The following is a 21,645-nucleotide window of genomic DNA, read 5'->3' on the forward strand; positions in this document are numbered from 1 at the left end:
AGTTTAAACTATAAGGTATCATCAGGTAAGCTAAATAATACCAAATGTGGAAGAGATTATGAGGAAACATTTGCTCTCATACAGTGCTGGTAGGAGCATAAATTGATACAATCACTTTGAAGAGGAATTTGGTAATTAAAAATGTGACTATCTTTTAGTTCAACAATTTCATTCCTAGTCAGATATCTTCCAATCTCATCACATTCTCATCCTCCTGAAAAAGAAAACCAAACCAAATCCAAATGGCTTTACAAGTTATTTTATCAAACCCTAAAAAGAAAAGAAAACCCAGAGAATCTCATCCTATATTAACCAAACAGTTTCAAGAAATTGGGGAAAAGTGAAAAATTATCCTGTTCATTTTATATGGTAACTTTGTTATAAAAGATAGGATAACTTTGATACCAAAACCAGAAATTCTCACATGTCCTTACAAGAAGAATAGCACAAAAATGTTCACTGCAATATTAGTCGAAATAGCCAATATTTACAAAATGGAAATTTCCATTAGTAAGGAAATGGATACATTATAGAATGTTCTCATTATGGACTACTACGCAGCAGTTAAAATGAATGAACTACTACTCAGTCATAAAAAGGAACAAATTAATGGCATTTACAGCAACACAGATGGAATTGGAGACTATTATTCCAAGTGAAGTAACTCAGGAATGGAAAATCAAACACAGTATGTTCTCACTCATAAGTAGGAGCTAAGCCATGAGGATGCAAAGGCATAAGAATGACACAGTAGACTCTGAGGACTCAGAGGGGAAGGGTGGGAAGGGGGTGAGGAATAAAAGACTACAACTTGGGTTGTAGTCTTTATACTGCTTGGGTGACAGGTGCACCAAACTCTCACAAATCACCACTAAAGAACTTACTCATGTAAGCAAATACCACCTATTTCCCAAAAACCTATGGAAGTAAAAAATTTTTTTAAAAAGTTAAATGAACTAGAGCCATGCGTATCAACGTAGACGGCAAAAACACAAAAATGACAAAAATAAGTTAAGAACACTAAAGTTGGTATATTTGTGTAAAACAATAGGTTGCTACATGTTCTATACATGCACGCACACACACACACATACACACACACCACACCGCACCAAATACACTTTAGTGGAGAGGAAAGGAGGAGAATGAAATCAGGGAGGGGTACAATAAGCTTCAACTTGGCTGGAGAAAAAAGTGAAAGATTCAAACAAAACCAAGTTTTCTCTGACTCTTTCTGCCCAGTCCAGTGCCCCTAGTCAGGGCCTTCCCCAGGATACCAGTGCAGGAACAGCATTTTCTTTCAGCAAATTTGAATCATTTGCACATATTGCATCATCGGTAAATCAGCCAGCATCCCATAGGGCACTTTGACGCAGCCAAAATATTTTAAGTTTCCCATCCTTCTCCCTTTCTAAAGACCAAAAGACTACAGCTGGCTGCCCTGGCTTCTGGCAGCCATGAGAATTCTTCTATTATTGCCTGGGACCCCGGCAAACAAACATCTCTAGTCTTCTCTTTCCTTTTCAGGCTCTGCATTCATCTTCCGAGACCTGACCACATACAAAAGTTAGTGTGCCCTGCTTCTCCTTGGAGGGCCCTGTGCCTTGGTGGAAAATTCCTTCTGGACAGTACAGCATAGAATTCAGAGTGCAGTTTCTAGAGTCCTACTCTGTCTGTGTCTGTGGCCAAGGCGCCTCACTTCTATGTGCCTCAATTTCAGCCTCCATGAAATGGAAATAAATATGGGACCTCCTGGGAAATGTTTTGGGAAGCTTAAGTAATAAGAGCTCACCTTTGGTGCATGCTTACTCTGTGTCAGTTACCAAGCTAAATGCTCCACCTGTTTTATCTAGCCCTCTCAGCAATGCAATGAAGTAGACATTTTTGTCTCTCCTTTCAACAGATGGAGAAATGAAAATATTCTGTTTAAAGTCACACAGTCAGAAAGCAGCTTTGGTTTTGGGTCTTTGACCATTATGCTACATTGCCTCCCTGTCTAAGGGAGACAAGAAGAACCTCATGCAGTATTTCGCAGAGTGCTTGGGATACAAAAAACACTCTAGAAGGGTTAGATGTTGTAGTCGAGAGCCATACTCAGGCTATGCAGCATATAAACACGAAGTTTCCAGGTCCCGTCCATCAAGTGGGTCACTGATCATGACTCACTCCTGCAGACAAACCTGTGAGAGAGATCTGCTTATGAAAGGAAGTGTAAGACAGGTAAGAGAGCTGTCTATTTTCATCACTATGGCTCTGCCCCCATAAACCCATTCCATGAGCTTTCTGGCAGTAAGGATCACAGCCTAGCAATGAGCATCTGCCTTAACTTGCTTGTTTCATAGTCTTTAGTCGTCTAAGCATCATAATATTGCAAGCTCTTCAAAGGTAGCGACTTCTTATGTGTCACTTCCTCCCTGCCCACCTCAGCCTCTCTGTTTTCACTGATGATGTGCTTGTTTTGTCTTAAATCAATAAATGGTTAGATTATTTAGAGATAAGTTGTTTCAACCTAAAAGACTGAGAATCTATGGAATAAGTCGAATTTTTGAAGTAAGGAGTCAACTGGGATGCTGCTTTGGTGTCTGTGGAAACTGAAGAATAAATTAATAGGAAATTCCTCCCTAAACTAACTGATCAATAAATAGAGAACACTTACATTAATTTCAGTATGCTCACATAAAGGAATATTGTACAATCAATAAAAATTATAGTTATAAATAAGAGGGTTTTTTGTTTGTTTGTTTGTTTTGAGATAGGGTCTTGCTCTGTCACTCAGACTGGAACTCAGTGGCTCAATCTCAGCTCAATGAAACCTCTACCTCTTGGGTTCAAATGATTTTCATGCCTCAGCCTCCGGAGTAGTTGGAATTACAGGCACACATTACCATACTCTGCTAATTTTCATATTTTTAGTAGAGACAGTGTTTCTCCATGTTGCTGAGGCTGGTCTGGAACTCCTGGCCTCAAGTGATCCACCTGCCTTGGCCTCCCAAAGTGTTGGGATTACAGGAGTGAACCACCCGCACCCGATCAAGAGCTTTTAATAACAGATGTTAAAGCAAACTAAATATGGCCTAAGAAGGACTCTGTACTTCTATATTTGAGCCCTTGTGGATGAAGAGTAACTTAGCTTAATAGTCTGACAAAATTGAAAACCTAACTTAATAGTATGCACCTGTAACAATGTCTGAGTGTTGGCCAGTCCCAACGGCCATACTTCAACCACTCAAAGACTACTGAATGTTCAAACTGTTCAAATAAGGCAAACACTGAGCTGTAACCAATCTCACTCTTTCTGTACCTCATTTCTAATTTCTTTATGTCACCTTATTTTGTGTATAAATTTGTTCTGACCACGAGGCACCCCTGGAGTCTCTGTGAATCTGGTGTGATTCTGGGGGCTGCCCGATTCATGAATCGTTCATTACTCAATGAAACTCTTTTAAATTTAATTCAGCTGAAATTTTTCTTTTATCATAGAGAAGAATGTTTATGATATAATGTTAAGCAGAAAAGTAGGATACATAATTACACATAAAATGCAATCTCAGCTGTACAGAACATAAGCACAGAAGAAAGAATGGAAGGAAGTATGGTAAATTCACAGTATTTGTCTGAATGGTGAGATTCTGAATGATTTGTACTTTTTCTTTAGACTTTTCTGTGCTTCTAAAATTTTACAATAAGCATTTACTTATTGTATTAACTGAAAATGTTAACTTTTCAAATGGTTCCTTCATAGAATGCAGCTTCCTAGGCACACTGGTACCTCCTCTTCTCCCTCCACCAAAGACAGTGAAAGAATGGAGTCTGAAAGCTTGATCTGGGCTTTCACTCTCCCAGCCACTGGTTAGAGGAGCTTGGCTGAGCTCTTGTAAGCCTCAGTTTCTCCTTTAGATAAATAGGAATATAGGAATAATAGCTCCTCCTTACCCAGATATTGTAAGGACCACCTGTGGTGGAACAGAAGTAGAAGCACTTTGTAAATCCAAGTACCATCTAAACCTTAGCTGGTTGTATTTGCTCTGCTGTGATAGCACAGTTTTTTACTATTGTACCCCCGCCCCCAACACACACACACACACACACACACACACACACACACACACTGACTCATATAGGCATTTCCACCCCCCGCCCCCAACACACACACACACACACACACACACACACACGCACATACACACACACACATTGACTCATATAGGCCTTTCCACCTCAGCATGCTTTTATGGGAGAGAACACTTACCATGGCTGCCTTTTATCTCCTTGTATCCCAGGCCACACACTGCTAGTCTCGCCTCTCCAGTGGCCTGCTGCTGAGGGGCCCAGAGCCACACCTGCTTATCTTAGGTGGTAGCAGGTGGGGGTGGTTATTGTTGGAACAGAAGAAGGGTGACATCATCCTGGGTGCTGCCCATGAAGTGACCACAGGGCAGGGGCAGCCAAAGGCAAGTGCAGAAAGAAAAGCAAACACAGGAAAGGAAGCACCAGAGTCGAGAGCAGGGAGGGTGACATTTCAGGAACTGCAGCTTCTATAGCTCTAGGCTCCCCATAGGGACCTGCCAGTTCTACACAGAGAAAGCTTTGTTGCCCATCTGGTTGACCTCTCAAGATTAGTCCTGTTGGTCAGAACTCAACGCACCATCCAGAGCAACACCTTAGTGAACTGTAGCTTTTTATAAACCTTATATATTGCAAAATATTTGGACATATATTTTCTCTCTTGATCCTCACAACACCGCTATGAGAAGTGTATCTTCTCCATCCTAGATCCGGGATAATTTAAATGCATTATTCAAGGTTACACATTCTACTACCAATAATTCATTTGGATCGTAGCTAATCTAACTATGCCTGGTGCTAATTCTTCTAGTCTCCAGGTGACAAATGTCTTGCTATGTAAAGACCCAGCTCTGTTTTTTTGTTTTAATAAATTGTAGGAATTATATATAATACTTGGAGTTGGCCAGAAACAGTGGCTCACACCTGTAATCCCAGCACTTTGGGAGGCTGAGGTGGGTGGATCACCTGAGGTCAGGAGTTCAAGACCAACCTGGCCAACATGGGGAAACCCCATCTCTACTAAAAAAAAAAAAAAGAAAATACAAAAATTAGCTACATATCGTGGCAGGAGCTTGAGGCAGGGGAATCACTTGAACCCAGGAGGCAGAGGTTGCACTGAGTTGAGATCGCATCATTGCATTCCAGCCTGGGCAACACAGTGAGACTTTTAAAAAAAATGGAGTTATTCATTCATTTCCATAGTTATTAAGAGCCCATAGTGCATCAAACACTGTTCCTTGCAACAGAGGGTTGGAAGAATAAGGATGAATTATACAGGACTGGTATCTCACTATCTTTCTCTTCCTCTTTCTTTACAGCAAAAATACATCTGTCAAACTTCTCTCCTCTCTACTCCTTCATTATCTCTCTCCTGGACTGTTTCAGCATGCTCATAAGTGGTCCGCCAGCCTGCAGCCCTGCCCTGTGCTTGTCTATCTTTTTATAACCACTCAGGGCCATCCCTAACCCTCTGGGTTAGCCCTCCACTTGTTCAATATGGCTGCTGGATAAAAAACAAGATCTTAAGATGGGCTGCAGGGGTCCCTCTGGGTCTGTGTCCTCCCTCAGCCCCCATGTCTTTTCCATTCTCCCTGCATTTTAATACTGTCCTTCTGGTAGGCAACCACTCCCAGGCCTCCAACACAGCTGCCTTTGCCCATTCCCAGCATTTGCATACACAACTTTCTCTGCCTGGCTTACTCCTTTCTTAGTCTTGCCTAGCAAATCTCTATTTAGCTTTTACAACAGAGCTCAGATGGTTCCTTCTTCTACTATACATTTCTGATAGTCTTCCCTGACTCACAGAAGCCCCCATCTCCTCATGTGGAGTTAACTCCTTGTCATGTTGCATTATAAACCTTTTATTATTATTATTATTATTATTATTATTATTTTCTAGTCAGAGTCTCACTGTGTCACCCAGGCTGGAGTGCAGTGGTGCGATCTCAGCTCACTGCAACTTCTGCCTTCCGGGTTCAAGCGATTCCCCGGCTTCAGCCTCCCAAGTAGCTGAGACTACAGGCACCCACCACCACGCCCAGCTAATTTTTATATTTTTAGTAGAGATGGGGTTTCACCATGTTGGCCAGGCTGGTTGAAAACTCCTGATCTCAGGTGATCCACACTCCTTGGCCTCCCAAAGTGCTGGGATGACAGGCGTGAGCCACCTCGCCCGGCCCATATAAACCTTTTAAACCTGTTTTTCTATCCTTCTAGATGAATCCCCTAAAGAGATTATAGTCACATCTTAACTCCTCACTCACAGCCTCCCTGGCACATAGTAGAGACTCAATAAATAGTTTTAAATTGAATTAATTGAATTGAGAGAACAAACTGTATTTTTAATCATAACTTACTCCCCACCTAAGAAGACAAATCTTCTGTTGTCTTCATATATCCTTTAGCCTGGCAGGGGGCAGGGAGGAGAAGGGAGCTTGTGATTCCATAGGTTTCACAAGAGTTTGAATGTTTGTGTCCCCTCCAAAATTCATGTTGAATAAGAACATGGTAATATTCAAAGGTGGTGCAATATTTCAATGTAACACAAGCCCTGGCTTACAATGTTTCAACTTTACCATAATGCAAAAGTGATACGCATTGAGTAGAAACTGTACTTAACCACACAACCGTTCTGTTTTTTCCTTTTAGTACAGTATTCAATAAATCACATGAGATAGTCAACACTTTATCATAAAATAAGCTTTGTGTTGATGATTTTGCCACCTATAGGCTAATGTAAGTGTTCTCAGCACACGTAAGGTAGGCTAGGCTAAACTATATATGTTTGATAGGTTACACGTATTAAATGTATTTTTGACTTAATATTTTCAACTTACAATGGGTTTATCAGGACACAGCCCCATTATAAGTTGAGGAGCATCAGAAGTATTAAGAGGTGGGGCCTTTAGAAAGTGATTAGGCCATGAGGGTTCCTGCCTCATGAATGAGATTAAGGCCTTTATAAAAGGGGCTTTCTGGCCAGGCAGTGGCTCATGCCTGCAATCTCAGCACTTTGGGAGGCCAAGGCGGGCGGATCACCTGAGGTCAAGAGTTTGAGACCAGCCTTGCCAACATGGTGAAACCCCGTCTCTACTAAAAATACAAAATTAGCTGGGCGTGGTGGTGCACTCTTATAATCCCAGCTACTTGGGAGGATGAGGCAAGAGAATTGCTTGAACCCAGGAGGCGGAGGTTGCAGTGAGCCAGGATCATACCACTGCACTGAAGACTCTGTCTCAAAAAAAAAGAACAGAGGCTTTCTATAGCATTTGCCATTTTTGTCCTTACATTCCTTTTGTCATGTGAGGGCATAGCATTCATCCCTTCTGAAGGATGCAGCAACAAGGTGCCGTCTTAGAAGCAGAGTGGGGGCCATCTCCAGACATCAAACCTGCTGGCTCCCTGACCTTGGACTTCTCAGCCTCCAGAATTGTGAAAAATACATTCTATTTTTTAAACAAATTATCCAGTATATTCTATTCTGTTGTAGCAGCACAAACGGACTAAGACAACATATTATCTGTTTTAATGTGTTAAACTTAAAACCATTCTTTATGCTCATCCATGTTCATTACATGTTTGTTGAAAGTAAATTTTGTGTGCATGTGTGTGTGAATTTTAATTTTGTGGATTTTGTGAATTTTTAATCTTGTGAATTGTGTGACAGTGAATTTTTGTGTGTGTGAATTTTTAAAAGCAGCAGTTTTTGAACATCTACTACCAGCTCTGCCCTAGGCGGTATACAGCAGGATTAGACGTGCTCTGTACCTGCAAGGACACAAGGCTGTCCTTGAGAATAGGATCTGAGCACTTGGACAGGAGAATGCTGGAGCCAGAAGTCCAAGTTTGGGGAAGAATGAACAGTAAGGAGGAACCACTGAATCCAGGGGGACAGAGAAGCTATCTCAGGGATAGGAAGGTAGGGCCAAGAACACAAATTCAAACCTTGAGTCCTGGGCTCCCTGAGGTCTAAGCAGAGGAAGAAGAGCCCTCTAGAGTCGAGTGCAAATTGCAGCAGAGAGGTCAGAGGCAGAAAAGACAATCACATTGGACAGTAAGACATATTCTCTAAGGGCAGTCTGGTTGGACTCTTAACTATTGAGAGGCAGGGGCCATTTCCACAACTCATTTTATAGTTCAGTAAGTATTTTTCCACCATTGTATTTTCACCAACTGATTGACAAGAAGACACGAACACGTTGGGCGAGGCCCTTAAGCCAGAGCAGATCCATTTCTCTCCATCAAGATAAGAACAGGAGGAGGAGCAAGTCTCCACCCCTGCACCTCCAAAGTCAGCTCCCTGGGTGTTATTCAGCACCACCACATCAGTATTCCAACCCCAGAGTTCCTCCAAATACCCATGTAAACATTCATTTATATTTAAATTGTGCTCCTCTGGATTCAGACTCTTTCTCTGAAAACTCTAACAATCCAATTATCAAGAAAACCAACATGTCATTTCTAAGCCTGGTGGTAGAGACCTTCTCCTCTCCCAGGAAACTCCTTGTTCAGCATGAAGCAGCTTCAGGTGTCCCTGTCTGGATAGGTTTGGTCAGCATCCCAGCACATTCAAGGAAAAAACTGAAAATATTTGTGCTCCTCAGTAGGAAAGGATGAGGGTCAAGGAAGCATGCTAGCAAATCATTGCATTCATTTTAATGCGTAGAGAGGGAAGGGTGGTCAAGGAAAACTTTAGAGAAGAAAAGCCTTGTAAAAACTGCTGGAGGTGCTGCAAAGAGCTCTGCTCTGGAATTAGACAGAGCTGGCTTTGAATCCCAGCGTGGTGGCTTCTTAGCTTTCTGAGCTTCAATTCATCTACATCTCTATACAGCGAGGTCAAAGGGTTTCAGTGACCTGGACTAATACGTGCCTTGTATGGTTGTCTTGATGATTAAATGAAGCAATGTATATGAATATTCCTGGCACAAAGTGGACATTCAGGAAATGCTTTTCCCTTCCTTGTGAAGGCTGGGAATGCTGATTGGTAGAAAGCAAGAGATAAGCATCCTTCTAGGAGGAAGGAACCAAACCATCAGGCAAACCATGAGGGCTGGGCAGTGAAAGAATTTGCTTGTCAGTTTAATGCCTTGAAGTTTACTCAACTCAGTGAATATGGGGCTTCTTTATCAGATCTTGGACTAAGAGTACAAGGGCTGAACCTAAGGACAAGAGAAGGGGAAGAAAGTACTTCACCCGGCATGTGATTAATATGAAAAATGGGTCAAGCCTAGGGATGCACTAAATCTATTCGCTCTGCAGTATCAGTGGGATGTTCCCTCCCTACTTACTAGAAACTAAACCAAGTCAAAGGAAGAAAATGGAGAAAACAAAGAAAGGGCTAGGAGAAAAACAATTAACACAAACATTTCAAGTTCTGCATACACGAATCAGAGCTCCCACACCCAAGCAGACCTTGGTGTCATAGATTCCAGATTGCAACTGTAGCAGACAGCCAAACTATTAGGTCACTCTTCTTGAGGATCTCACATGGCTAAGGAGTATTCTTTCTAACAGATGTTTAAAACCCAAATACTTTCAACGACCTTCAGCCAATATCTCCATAGAATCTGGTTGGCCAAGATGCCTTCACGTACCCCCTTCTTGTCAGCCAGCCCGACAACCTCCTTCAGTGGAGGGAAGAAGAATCCTTCTCACTAGATATTTTGGGAGTGGGTTAGATGAAGAAATTGGGACACAGCGAAGAACCTGGCCAAGAAGCATGAAAAGCTGATCTTATTACTGTTCTCCTTGGATGTGGTTTGAAACCTGTCCCATCTCAGGGTGCTCATTTCCTCATTAGTAAAACAAAGATATTACCCATGTAGCTCACACATGTCTGGGCCAGGAGTGTTAGGGGCTTACATTCATGTAGCCCCCAAGCATATTCACATCCTTTTTTTTTTTTTTTTTTTAAGATCTTCACAATATTGTTGAAAGGAAAGCTGGGAAAATGGCAGTTTCTCCCCTTCACAGCTGAGGCATCTGAAATTCAGAGAATTTAAGTGTCTTCTCAAGAGCAAGTCAGGAGTAGAACTGGCCCCAATCCCAATGCCCATTCCACTCCAACCCACTGCCAACTTTTTGCTATAAAAATGCAATTGATTGTAAAGTATTCATAAAATATGGTGTTTCTTTTTATATAATTTTATTGTTTCTCATTTTAACCAAAGTATTGCATATTCATCATAGAAAATTTAGAAAGAACAAATAAGTAAAGGGAAGAAAATCATGATTACCCGTAACTTCACTGAAATATAATGTTGTTTAAAGAAAAAGTAAAAAGATAATATGCCATTGTGCTAATCACCTAATATTCAATCCTGAGATCACCAAAGATGATAGGGTTCAAGAGTTACACCAGGCAGCGACCAGAGACTGTGCTCTTGGGGAGGGAGAGGCTCATGAGGAGAGCTGTAGCAGCAGTTAAAGGAAAAAGTAGTGTCGGAGTTTTAATGCAGACAGATCTGTATGCTGTGGGGAAAGGCCAGCAGAGAGGGATGCAGCTGCTGCTCCAGCAGGGAAAGAAGAGAGCTGGAATGACCCCCCTCTCAAGAGGTAGGGCCCATGTGGAGAAACAGCACTATTGGCTTTTTGTCCATATTATCAGGACAGACACAGGGTGGAAGATGGGAGAGATGGTGATGGGTCTCTAGAAGTTCTTCACTGATTTCCTCTTTGTGAAATTGTTTTCTTTAGTGATGTAGGAGGCAAGGTCTATCTGAAAGTATAAGGAAGATAATTGAGGGTTTCAGGAGATGAGGAGAGAGTAGAAACAGTTGTCTCCGATAAAGAAAGAGAAAACAGCAGTGAGGGCTCTGGTGAAGACCTCAGTTTGGTCTTATGTTTTCTCCAGCTGCACAGGCATAGGCTTGGAGTAGATAACGAGTTGGATATAATCAGCCTGTGGCTAAGCAAGCCAGAATGAAGATCTAGGAGAGAAACTAGGAAGGTGGAGGTGTGAAAAGGAAGTGAAATGGTAAGGAAAAAAGAGAAGGTTTCTGGAAATTTCGAGAGAGACATAATGTTGGTGGATCCATGGCTAATAGGTGAAGAAGGGCTATTGGAGCTTGCGTAGAAAAGCATGTGAGCTAGAAAGAGAGGAGTGGTCAGGAGATGAGTGTTTAAAATTGTGATTGCTGGTGGCACTGCAGTTATTAGTAATGACAAGGTCTAGGCTTTGACCTTGAAAGTGAGCAGCTGAATTAGGGTAGGATAGAATCATCGGCAAGACAAGATCAGGGAATTGAGAGGGCCAAGAAAAATAAAGATTCTTTAATTCACCTTAAAAAATGTATTGGGAGCATCGTGTATATTTATAATGAAATTACCAAGAATTAAGATGGAATAGTGTTGGAGACTGTAAAGTGAGACAGAACTTAAAATTGTGGAGAAAATGTGGTAGTGACCCAAAGATAAGGAGAAGGCTTTGCACTATACATTACTGGGTATTGGATCTTGGAACCCTGACATTCAAAAGCACTTATATGTGATGTTACTTAATTTGGTTTCTTTGCTTGTTTGTTTGTTTAAGGCAGAGTCTCACTCTGCTGCCCAGGCTGGAGTGCAATGGCATGATCTCAGTTCATTGCAGCATTTACCTCCTGGGTACAAGTGATTCTAGTGCCTCAGCCTCCCAAGTAGCTAGGATTACAGGCATGCACCACCACTCCGGGCTAATTTTTGTATTTTTAGTAGAGACGGGGTTTTACCATGTTGCCCAGGCTGGTCTTGAACTCTTGACATCAAGAGATCCGCCCACCTCAGCCTCCCAAAGTGCTGGGATTACAGACATGAGCAACAGCACCCGGCCTGATATGACTTAATTTGAAATTATTTAGGAATAGAAATTTTTTTCCAATGGATTAAGAAAAGCAAATAAATGAGCAAAGAATATAAAATCTTAAAATGCATACATTCTCAGCCTCCTCCATTGAAGAAATTCTATCATTTTAAGGTGTAGAGCTTCCACTAAAGAGTAATGAGTTTTGTTACTGCAGACATTTAAATTACTGGTGATCACCCTGAACTAGTGGAAGTTTTGTTAGAGCAGGTCAATTTCCCTTAAAATGTAGGGGTTTGTTTTGTTTTGTTTTGTTTTGTTTTGTTTTGTTTCTTAGACAGAGTCTCGCTGTGTCGCCCAGGCTGGAGTGCAGTGGCATGATCTTGGCTGACTGCAGCCTCCACCTTCTGGGTTCAAGCGATTCTCATGCCTCAGCCTCCCCAGTAGCTGTAGCTGGGATTACAGGTTTGTGCTACTACACCCGGCTCAGAGGAGATGCTTTTTTTTTTTTTTTTCCTTTGTGTTGTTTTTTGAAACAGAGTCTCGCTCTGTCACCCAGGCTGGATTGCAGTGGTGCGATATTGGCCCACTGCAACCTCCACCTCTCAGGTTCAAATGATTCTCCTGACTCAGCCTCCTGAGTGGCTGGGACCACAGGTGCCTGCCACCACGCCCGGCTACTTTCTGTATTTTTAGTAAAGATGGGGTTTCACCATATTGGCCAGGCTGGTCTCAAACTCCTGACCTCAGATAATTCACCTGTCTCAGCCTCCCAAAATGCTGGGATTACAGGCATGAGCCACCGCGCATGGCCAGAAATGCTTCTTAAACTCAGATGTGGAGGGTGAACATGAGGATAAACTTGTAAAAACATGTCAGGGAATACCATTACAAAGATACAAGAGTAACAGACTTAGAAGTTCAGAGAGTGGCAACTAACTCCCAGCAGGTTGAAGAGAAGACACCATGAGGATAGGTAAAAGAAGAGTCTAGAACAGTAGCTCTCAATCCTTAGCTTGCAATAACATCAACTGTGTTGCTTGCTGAAATGCAGGTCCCTCCCGATCTGATGCACACCAGCTTAGTACTTCGCGAACTCCTCATCTAAAGAAGTAGAGAGTGCCAGCCCACGATGGGCTCGAGGCATGGTACAGAGCTTAGATTTTAATCTCTACAAGATGGGAAATTATTGAAGCATTTCTCACCAAATGTACCAGAGGAAAAACAAGTATGTCTTCATGGCTAAATGTATTTCAAATCCACATTTTCCCCCTCTTAGCCTAAGCAAAGAGCTTTCCAACATTCCAGGAAACTATAACCTTCCTTGGTATCATTAACAGATATTAGAAATAGGATCTAGCACACAGGAGGTTCTTAATAAATGCTAAATAAATAAATAATAAGTAAATAAAATGTGGTTTATATAATACTGTCACCTCCACTCAATATCACTCCAAAATTAATATTGCTTCCTTTTAAAGGCCTTATATATTCCTAAAGTTCCTTTTCAAACTCTAAACCCATTCAGAAAGGCTTTGGATTCAGCATGCCTTCCTTCACCAAATTTATAGGAAGGACAATCTTGAGCCATCTGCTGCCTATTTAATTTTTAACCACCTCTCCCTTGAAATATTTCTTTCTTCATTCTTATTTTGTCCTAAAAACTTGGCTATGAGCTAAACTGCACCATCTGTGACTTCCAGTAAATACAACTGTTGCTAATGAAATTACCCAGTTTCATCATTTTGATTTAAATGCCTTGCCTGTTTTTCTTCTGACCTTTTGTTGCTTGCCATCAAACTCAAGCTTTTGTGAATTCAGATACATACGTCCATGTAGGTCAGTCTTGAGGAATAAATCTTCTCTGTGAAGCACAAGAACCTGGGCCAAGCCCGCTCAGCAGGCTGACATGGGAGGTGGGGGCCGGGGCTGTGCAGAGAAATATAGATGGCACTTGTGCCCGTCCGCTCAATGTGCGCAGGGCCCCAGGGCAGACCCCTGCCATGTGACCAAGTGGCCACTCGGTCTGGCTCTCCGGCCTCCCATTTGTTAGGATGCTGATGATATTAATGAGTTGGGGTGTTGGAGCCCATTCCTTGGCCTTTGGTGTCGGTTCCTCCCTGCACAGGAGTGCTTGACCTGATTGAAGAAAAGGAAAGTTCAGAGATTCTAAACTTTGCCCAAGTGGAGGGAAGGCCTTCCAGAAAAGGAGAAACTTTTGAAGAAATCAGGTCCTTTCACTGCCCAGGACAATGCTTTCATTTAGGTAGCAAACCACTGTTTTTATCATGACCCTATCAAGGGAATAAAAGAGAATGAAAGACGTTCGTACATCAAGTCATTCAGTCATCAAATTGTTATCAGTACTATTGTTTATATATCAGATAATTAAATAGTGGAGACTATTACTAGTAATTGCATTGGCTAACACTCATTGAGTCTTCACTATGTAGTAGGCACCGTACTATGCCCCTTACCTAATCAGTTCATTTAACCCTCATAACAATCCTATAGCTGGGAACTGTTATCATTCCCACATGACAGTGAAGAAGTGAGGCTTAAAGAGGTTAAGCCACTTGTCCAGAGTCCCACAGATTCTAACTCATGCTCATAAACTTGCTGCTTTATTGCTTTGCATTTACTGGTGCTCTCTTCCATGCCAGATACTGTGCTGGGAACTGGGGATGCAAAAATGACAAAGATGTAGTCCTTGCCCACTTTCCAGGGAATCAAGAGATAAAAATGCAAATACGCCATCTGAGTGAAGCTACAACAAAGTAGGAAAAATATTCTGGGGTCGCAGAAAGAGAAGGGATTCTGTCTGGGGGAGCCAAGGAAAGATTCACAGCAAGGAGACATGAGATCTAGGTTCGAAGGGAGATGGCGGCCCTGGCAGAAGGAAAGAGACATCCAAAGGAGTGGAAGTGTATGAACAACGGGCCAAGGGGAAGGAGCTTCTGTGTGGGTGAGGATGGGTGGGAAGGTTAAAGGACTGAATGGTGTCCTTGCCCAGACTGAAGAGACTGGGATGGTCGGGGGAGTCAACCCTACAACTTTACACAAAAACTGTCTGTCAGTGGGTCTCTACAATCACCAGAGGTGGGGTGGAAGTGGGGTGGAAGGTGGGGATGGGGTAGAAGGTGTCTCCAAAGCATCCCAGCACATCTGGTTAGCATTTAACCTAAGAAGCAGCAGGACTCAGCTTTCATTGCTGAATTTTCATTAGCCTTAAGGACTCGCCCGCGCCCTCAAGGTGGTTAAACGCTCAGGACAGTGAGGATATACCCAATAGGCCCAAAGGAGGTTAATCTGCAGCCCCACAACTCCCCGATTGTCCATTATCTTCACTTTAATCTCTGCCTCTCTTCTAACATCAGGATGCTGCTCCTAATGACCGGGAAGGAGATCTGTAAGTGAAAGCTATTTTTAGTTCCACCAACAGTAAAGATATGTTCATTCTCCGTAAGTGTGTCGTCAATGTGGTATGACTTCAGTGAAGACAAAATCTCCACAATCCCAAACGCACCCCGCCCCCGATTCTGTCATCAGTTTCCACATCGCTTCCTTCTTAGGACCAGGCTTTAAAGGCTAATGCTGATAAGAGAACCCTACCGGGAAGGACTGACACCAGGAACAACTTCATCAGGAGCATGCATCAGATCAGTCAATCTCCTCCTAGGGCCCTGGGGAAAGGGACAGGTGGGACCAAAAAAGCTTTCTTGTCCTGGAACAAGGGTCAGTAAATACTTTCTCTAGAGGACCTGACAGTAAATATTTTAGGCTCTGTGGACCACTTGGTCTTTGTCACAACTACATAATTCTTCTATTGTAGCATGAACACAGCCATGGACAACGGGTGAATGAATGAATGAATGAATGAATGTGACTGTGCTCCAATAAAACTTTATTTGCAAAAATTGGGCATGCAGGCCAGATTTGGTCCACTGGCCATAGTTTGCTAACCACTAAGACAGGTCAATGGGCACCTGTACAGAGATATAGGATGCCAATCTGAAAAGAGCTCACGGGATGCTGAAAGTGGGATCTACCTAATGAATTTGGTTGCGGTCAGCCCCCAAACATGTTACAGCTCCCCGAGGGTGCTTGTGGGAACAGTCCCCTTTTCTGACCTCCAAAACACAGCCTCAGTGTCATCCTGGCTTCATTCCTCATTTTCATTTAATCCAATCTACCACTAATGCTGTGGGGCGACAGCATTTTCAATTAATCCAGTATATTGCTATTTTCTCCAATGAAATCCCTAAAACCATCTAAAGCTCAAGAGGTTAAGAAATATGTTCATAGTTATCTACATAGCAGTAAGTGACAAAGCCAGGACTTAAACCACGTATGTCAGACACTAAAAACAGATGAACATCCTCACTGCATCTTTACTTTCCAGGAGCCCCTGGGAAATATGTTTGGCATAAAGCCGGCCATGGCAGCCTCACACGGCATCTCTGGGAACCCTTCCCAATGACCCTCACCTTCTGTACTCATAGCTGAACCCCCTGCCGACCCCAAGGGAGATACTCAAGAAATAAGACCCATTTTTAAATATAAGTGCAGGTGGTTGTGGGTGCTGGGATTCCAGGCATACAGTCAAACTGTACTACGTAAATAGATAAGTCAGAATGTGAGCTTTTAAATCAAAGGTGTAAGTTTAAAAGTAACTTTGTAAGAAGGTTAAATCGAAAGCTAAATTTTTAATATTAAGAGCAGGGTCTGAAACAAGTGTCTATGAGTCGGCAGGAGACAAAACTATTATTTTATAACAGCCGAACTTTAATGATACATACGTTGTCAACTTCTGAAAATGTTTGAGGTGGCTTAAATATACATGTAAGTGATTAAGACGGTGGTAAAAGAATAACCTAAGTAGTAAAAGGGGAGAGATGGTTGAACCATGCTGCCAGAGAGTTCACAATCACATGGCGTAATCACAATCACTTAGGCCTCAATGAACACTGTTCTCTCTGGTGCAAAACTCTAAAGCTGTGGTCCTCAAAACTTAGGGTGCCCAGGAATGACCTGGAAAGCCTATGTTAAACAGATGACTGGGATCCCTCTGCAGATTCTGACATAGTAGGTCCTGCCTGGCCCCAAAAATCATTGTTTTCCACACACATTCCTGGTGGTTTTGATGAAGATGGTTTAGTGATCATCCATGACAAATGCTGATTTTCGAGAACTTCATGGCAGGCTCTCTGAACAACACAATCATCGTCATTGTCTCAAGAAGAAACTTAAGCAAAGAAATATTCTTTGAGTGACTTTTCAAAGAACTCAATCCTTGGTAAAAACATTGAGGACAGAGGATTCTATCACTGCCCTGGGAGGACGTTTCCATCAGAAACTAAGGAAGTTTAGTGCAGATCCTACCTTTCTGGTAATCCCACTCTCTTCAGAGACAGAGCTTGGAGAGCGGAGGTGAATGCATGGTTGGTTTCAGATCTTCCTGGTGGGTCTCCACGTTGCCTCCAGAAGAGTGACTCAGTCTGGATCTCTCCACAATATAAGGCCACATGCTTCCCACGTGGACGGTCAAGACACTGGGGTCACAGGGTCCTCTTTCTCCTCTACTCTTTACATCTTGTCATAGCCCCTAAAAAAATCTAATTCCTCTAAGCACCACTCTGCTTGCCCCTCTGAATGCCTGCTGCTCCGGGTGTCCTCTGTGCATCCCAATCTCTCCCTAGCCTACCTCTCTGTGCCCAAGATACAGGGCATATGGATCCCACCAACAGCTCCTGTGCCTTCTGAACTCTGGTTCTTGCTCTACTGAGTCAAAGGGTGGCACCTGCTGCAGTTATTCCTCTGCCAAAGGCTGGGTTCTGAGTGGCCATCCTCTCTAGGTTGTAGTGACAGCCCTCTCCCGTACCTCTGCAAGCCCAAGAGGTAACAGTTCCCCCATTGATTTTAGCCCTGGGATAGGGCATTTCCTTTGGTGGCGGTCTTTCACCTTACCCGTGTTTTTGTAAATAGTCCTGCTCCTCAATTTCCCCATGCTATGAGCATGGAAAGAGAGATGAAGCTACACTACCGAGAAATAAAAAGGGACCTACTTCACAGTAATTAAAGAAACCCTCATGTGTCTGGGAACGGTAACAACGTTATTCGGTAGAAAGGGAGCAACTGAAAACAAAATCATTAGTGGAACTTCGTGCCACAATTCTAGCAACTATTCCTGCTTCTGTGCGTCTAGGCTATAAATGAGATGATTAATATGAGAGCACATTAAATCTTATTTTTAAAAGGGTCAAAAGTAGTAAATACCTAAAGGAGTGAATTGTGTAAGCAAAACCAATTTTTCTCATCTGTAAAACTTATTATTTTTATTATTATCCTTCAATTTGAACAGTTTACCTATAGGGAGATTGCCTGAAACTATTGCTACGGAATAAAAGATGAAACACTCCTGATTATTGTAAATACAAAATTGCATGCAGGATTGTGTAAAGACAATGCCAGGTTGGACTGCCAGAATGAGCCAACAGCGCGTGATGTGCTTCCCCGTGCAGAGAGCCTATGAATGGACGTGCAGTCAGGGAAGTTTCACATCACCAAGTTTCCTATCCCAGAAAAGCAGATGTTCATAGCTCTAGGAATGGAATGCGACCCTTGTGGAGAGCCCGTAAACGGACGCATGGGGGGCATCTGTCCATATGGATAAGATAGGGCTATACATGCCCTCATCTTGCCACAGCTCTTCTAGGCCTCTTTAGGGTTAAGGCATACTCCCTTCTGAGAATTTCTGGTCTAACCAGTTGTCTAGCTTCATGTCCTGTTTCTGTGGATTGTTTGTAACCAGCTTTTGCTGTATCTGTTACTGCTGATTAATATCTTGCTAATCACAGGTTATGGAAAGACTGTGTTTCCGTTTTAAGGCTCTGTTAGAAATTACTGATGCACACACTATATTGTAAATTCTTATCTCTGTATATTGTACTTCTGCATACAGATGTTATGTTAAAGAATTACTTCATCCCCATGTGACCATCTCACCTCATAATCAAATGACCCTAAATCCCTCACTGACCTACCCCTGCCCTCACTGAACTTAATAATAAATGCTGGCATATCCAGTGCATTGTTGGCACTGCGGGACCAGAAGGTGGTGACCCCCCTGGACCCAGTTTTCACTATCTTGTGTGTGTCTATTATTTCTCGACCTGCCGATCCTCCTAGAAACAAAGACAGAGCCCCGTTGCATTGTGGGCTGCTGGTCAGATCCCACAATATTTACCAGGTGCTCTTACGTGTGTTTTCTTATTTGATGTGTACCTCACACCAGCCTTGGAAAGGGGACAGGACTGTTCCCCTTTATAATGCGGAGAATGTTGCTCTGAAACTTTAAGGCATTTGCTCACAAACTCATAGAAGTGATCCAGGCAGATGTTCAGGGCTCTACCCACCATATAAGCCTAATTCAGGGGAGGTTTGCAGTTCTGGGGCCCAATAGGTTTCACACAACAGTCAGTTTGCATTGGTTGGTAGTAACTGTGCTGTGTTGAGAGGATTCTGAGGCTGTTTGGACTCAAGAGAAAAGAGTATCTTAACTAGCAATGTCTGGCAAGACATAGAATTGAGGAGCAATACCATGCCTCCTACAGATTTTCTGCCTTGGCACAGTGTTTGAGATCATGGGCTTTGGAGGGATGAAGGCCTTAGTCAGCACCTGACTCGGTCTCCCCACTCAACCTTCTGAGTCTTGGTTTCCTCATCTGCTATCAAAGGCCATAATATTAACTTCCCCACAGAATTGTTTCTTTTTGTTCTCAACCCAAACTTATTTTCACATGAAAAGAAGCACCACCCTTATCTAAAAGGACAAATCGTGCAGAGAAATCTATGAACAGCATCCATTCTAGACTTAACAATTCAATCAATTAAAGTAGCAAAGTACAGGAGGGGATGAGCTGGGCTTCGAGTTAGGAATGCTGGCATCTGTCCCAGTTTTCCCTTCATAATTTGTTCTAGGGCTATGGAGATGCCCGTAAAGGACTCTCATTCCTATTGCAAGACAAAGAGAATGCAATCCAATGCAATGTTTCAATCATGGAGTCTTTATTGGACACAGGCTGGCATGAGTTGACGGTACTTGAAAATCAGCAAGGTACTTTCCAAAATAATATATAAGCCTTTCTTAAAAGTAGGTCCTGTTTGTCAGTCTTGATGAGTTCTGTCTGACCTATGTAATCATCGGCACATGAGTTCGTTTTTTAAATAACGGTTTCTTAATCTAGAAAATGAGATTGTTGGAACATAAGTTTTTTAAAAAGAGTAATTCTCCTACTGGGAAAAGGAGTATGAGAACTATGTTTGTCAATTCCCTAACTTTCTTGGTGTTATATTGTCTTTGTAGTAATGAAAATAATAGTAATAATATCATAATTTAATATCTTTTTGAACCCTTTAGAATCAATTTATTTTTCTCTTCTTATCTTTCTGGTGGCTTTGATTACCTCTCTTACTTTTTAAAATTTGTGTAACACTTCTATTTTTGTAAGCATTCGTTTTCCTTGCAGAATGCAGCGCGTGAGCATTACTTGCATGCTTTGTTCATGATAATAACTGAGATAGGCCAGAAAACCTCCCATCCTGAAATATATCCTCCTCACGCATGAAACTCCATGTTTCTAATAGTGGAATCCGTCCCTCTGACTTGTGTTGTCTTTGCAGCTACAAATGCTCATGGGAGGAACAACAGCTTCAGTCCCTAAACCTTGGTGCAGCTGAGTTTATTAGAGATTTTCCAGACCTTAATAAGAGCCTGTGACAGTACTAAGACCCTGGGGATGGTGAGAAGGAGGCTGGAACCAGGAGGCTGCTGCGTTTTACAGGATACTGGAGCGCAGGTCTCAATCAAAGGCTAGAGTTCAGAAAGGCATGCCTCTCAGATCCCTCTACCTTTAAGCATTTTTTTTTATTAATAATTGGATATTGACCATTAAAACCATCACATGTATAGGAGTTTGTTGTCTAAAATTTGTATTATAGATACAATTGAAATGTTTAGCAATCTTTATAAGTAAGAAAATCATTACTACTTGGGTCAGAAGCAGTGCAAGTCAAGTTTAGGTCTATGGCTTTTGTTCCTGATCAGTAATATATAGATGATTTGCATTCTCTTACCCTCTCTAAATCTGGAAAGATGCACTTCATAGTGTCTCTAATCTCACACATTTTAACTTGCACTTTTAATTGTTGAAAATGTCATTCTGAAATCCAACAATGAATGAATGAATGTGTATATACTCATCATATACGTGTACACATGCACAAATAAAACCTGTATCTCAGAGCCCACATATCTTGTTTAAGCTGCTCTTTCAGGAAGATTTATGACACTCTGCTTTACAAAGAAAGTTTAAAAGAGAGAAAGAAAACGAAATGAAACAGTGACTGTTCCCTAGTGCAATTACTCTGTCAAATACTCCCCTAGGGAAAGGAATTTGCTCTTATTGTGAAATAAATTAATATAGAAACCAGACTCCTGAGGTAACTTTTCTTTATCCCCAGGCAGTATTTTCCCACTACTGCTCTCAAAATTCACTTTTGGTGATACACATATGGGAGGTTGGAAATAGCTAGAAATTATACGTTTGAATTTTAAATATATTCCCATTTCCATAAATGTTAGCAGCTCCCCAAATTATCAGGGAGTACACAATTGTTTAGAGATCTCCTGCCTCAGAAATCAATTGCTTGTTCTCTTCACCCTTGGTGGGGGGTGGAGGAGGAGAGGGAGCACTTTCTCTTACCATCTTTTCAATCCCACAAATCAGAATTTCTTTCCC

The 21,645-nt window shown here is 42.1% G+C and overlaps 1 long non-coding RNA gene across 1 annotated transcript; it reads left to right on the forward strand.

Moving 5' to 3' along the window:
• Positions 1-19,874: 19,874 nt before the first annotated feature.
• LOC123574366 (uncharacterized) lies at positions 19,875-21,338 on the forward strand. The gene is made up of 2 exons (XR_006699218.2): positions 19,875-19,961; positions 20,528-21,338. It is a non-coding gene; the product is annotated as an uncharacterized lncRNA (long non-coding RNA).
• The last annotated feature ends 307 nt before the right edge of the window (positions 21,339-21,645 follow it).

Source organism: Macaca fascicularis, chromosome 7, assembly GCF_037993035.2.
Source record: "Macaca fascicularis isolate 582-1 chromosome 7, T2T-MFA8v1.1".
Classification (NCBI taxonomy): domain Eukaryota; kingdom Metazoa; phylum Chordata; class Mammalia; order Primates; family Cercopithecidae; genus Macaca; species Macaca fascicularis.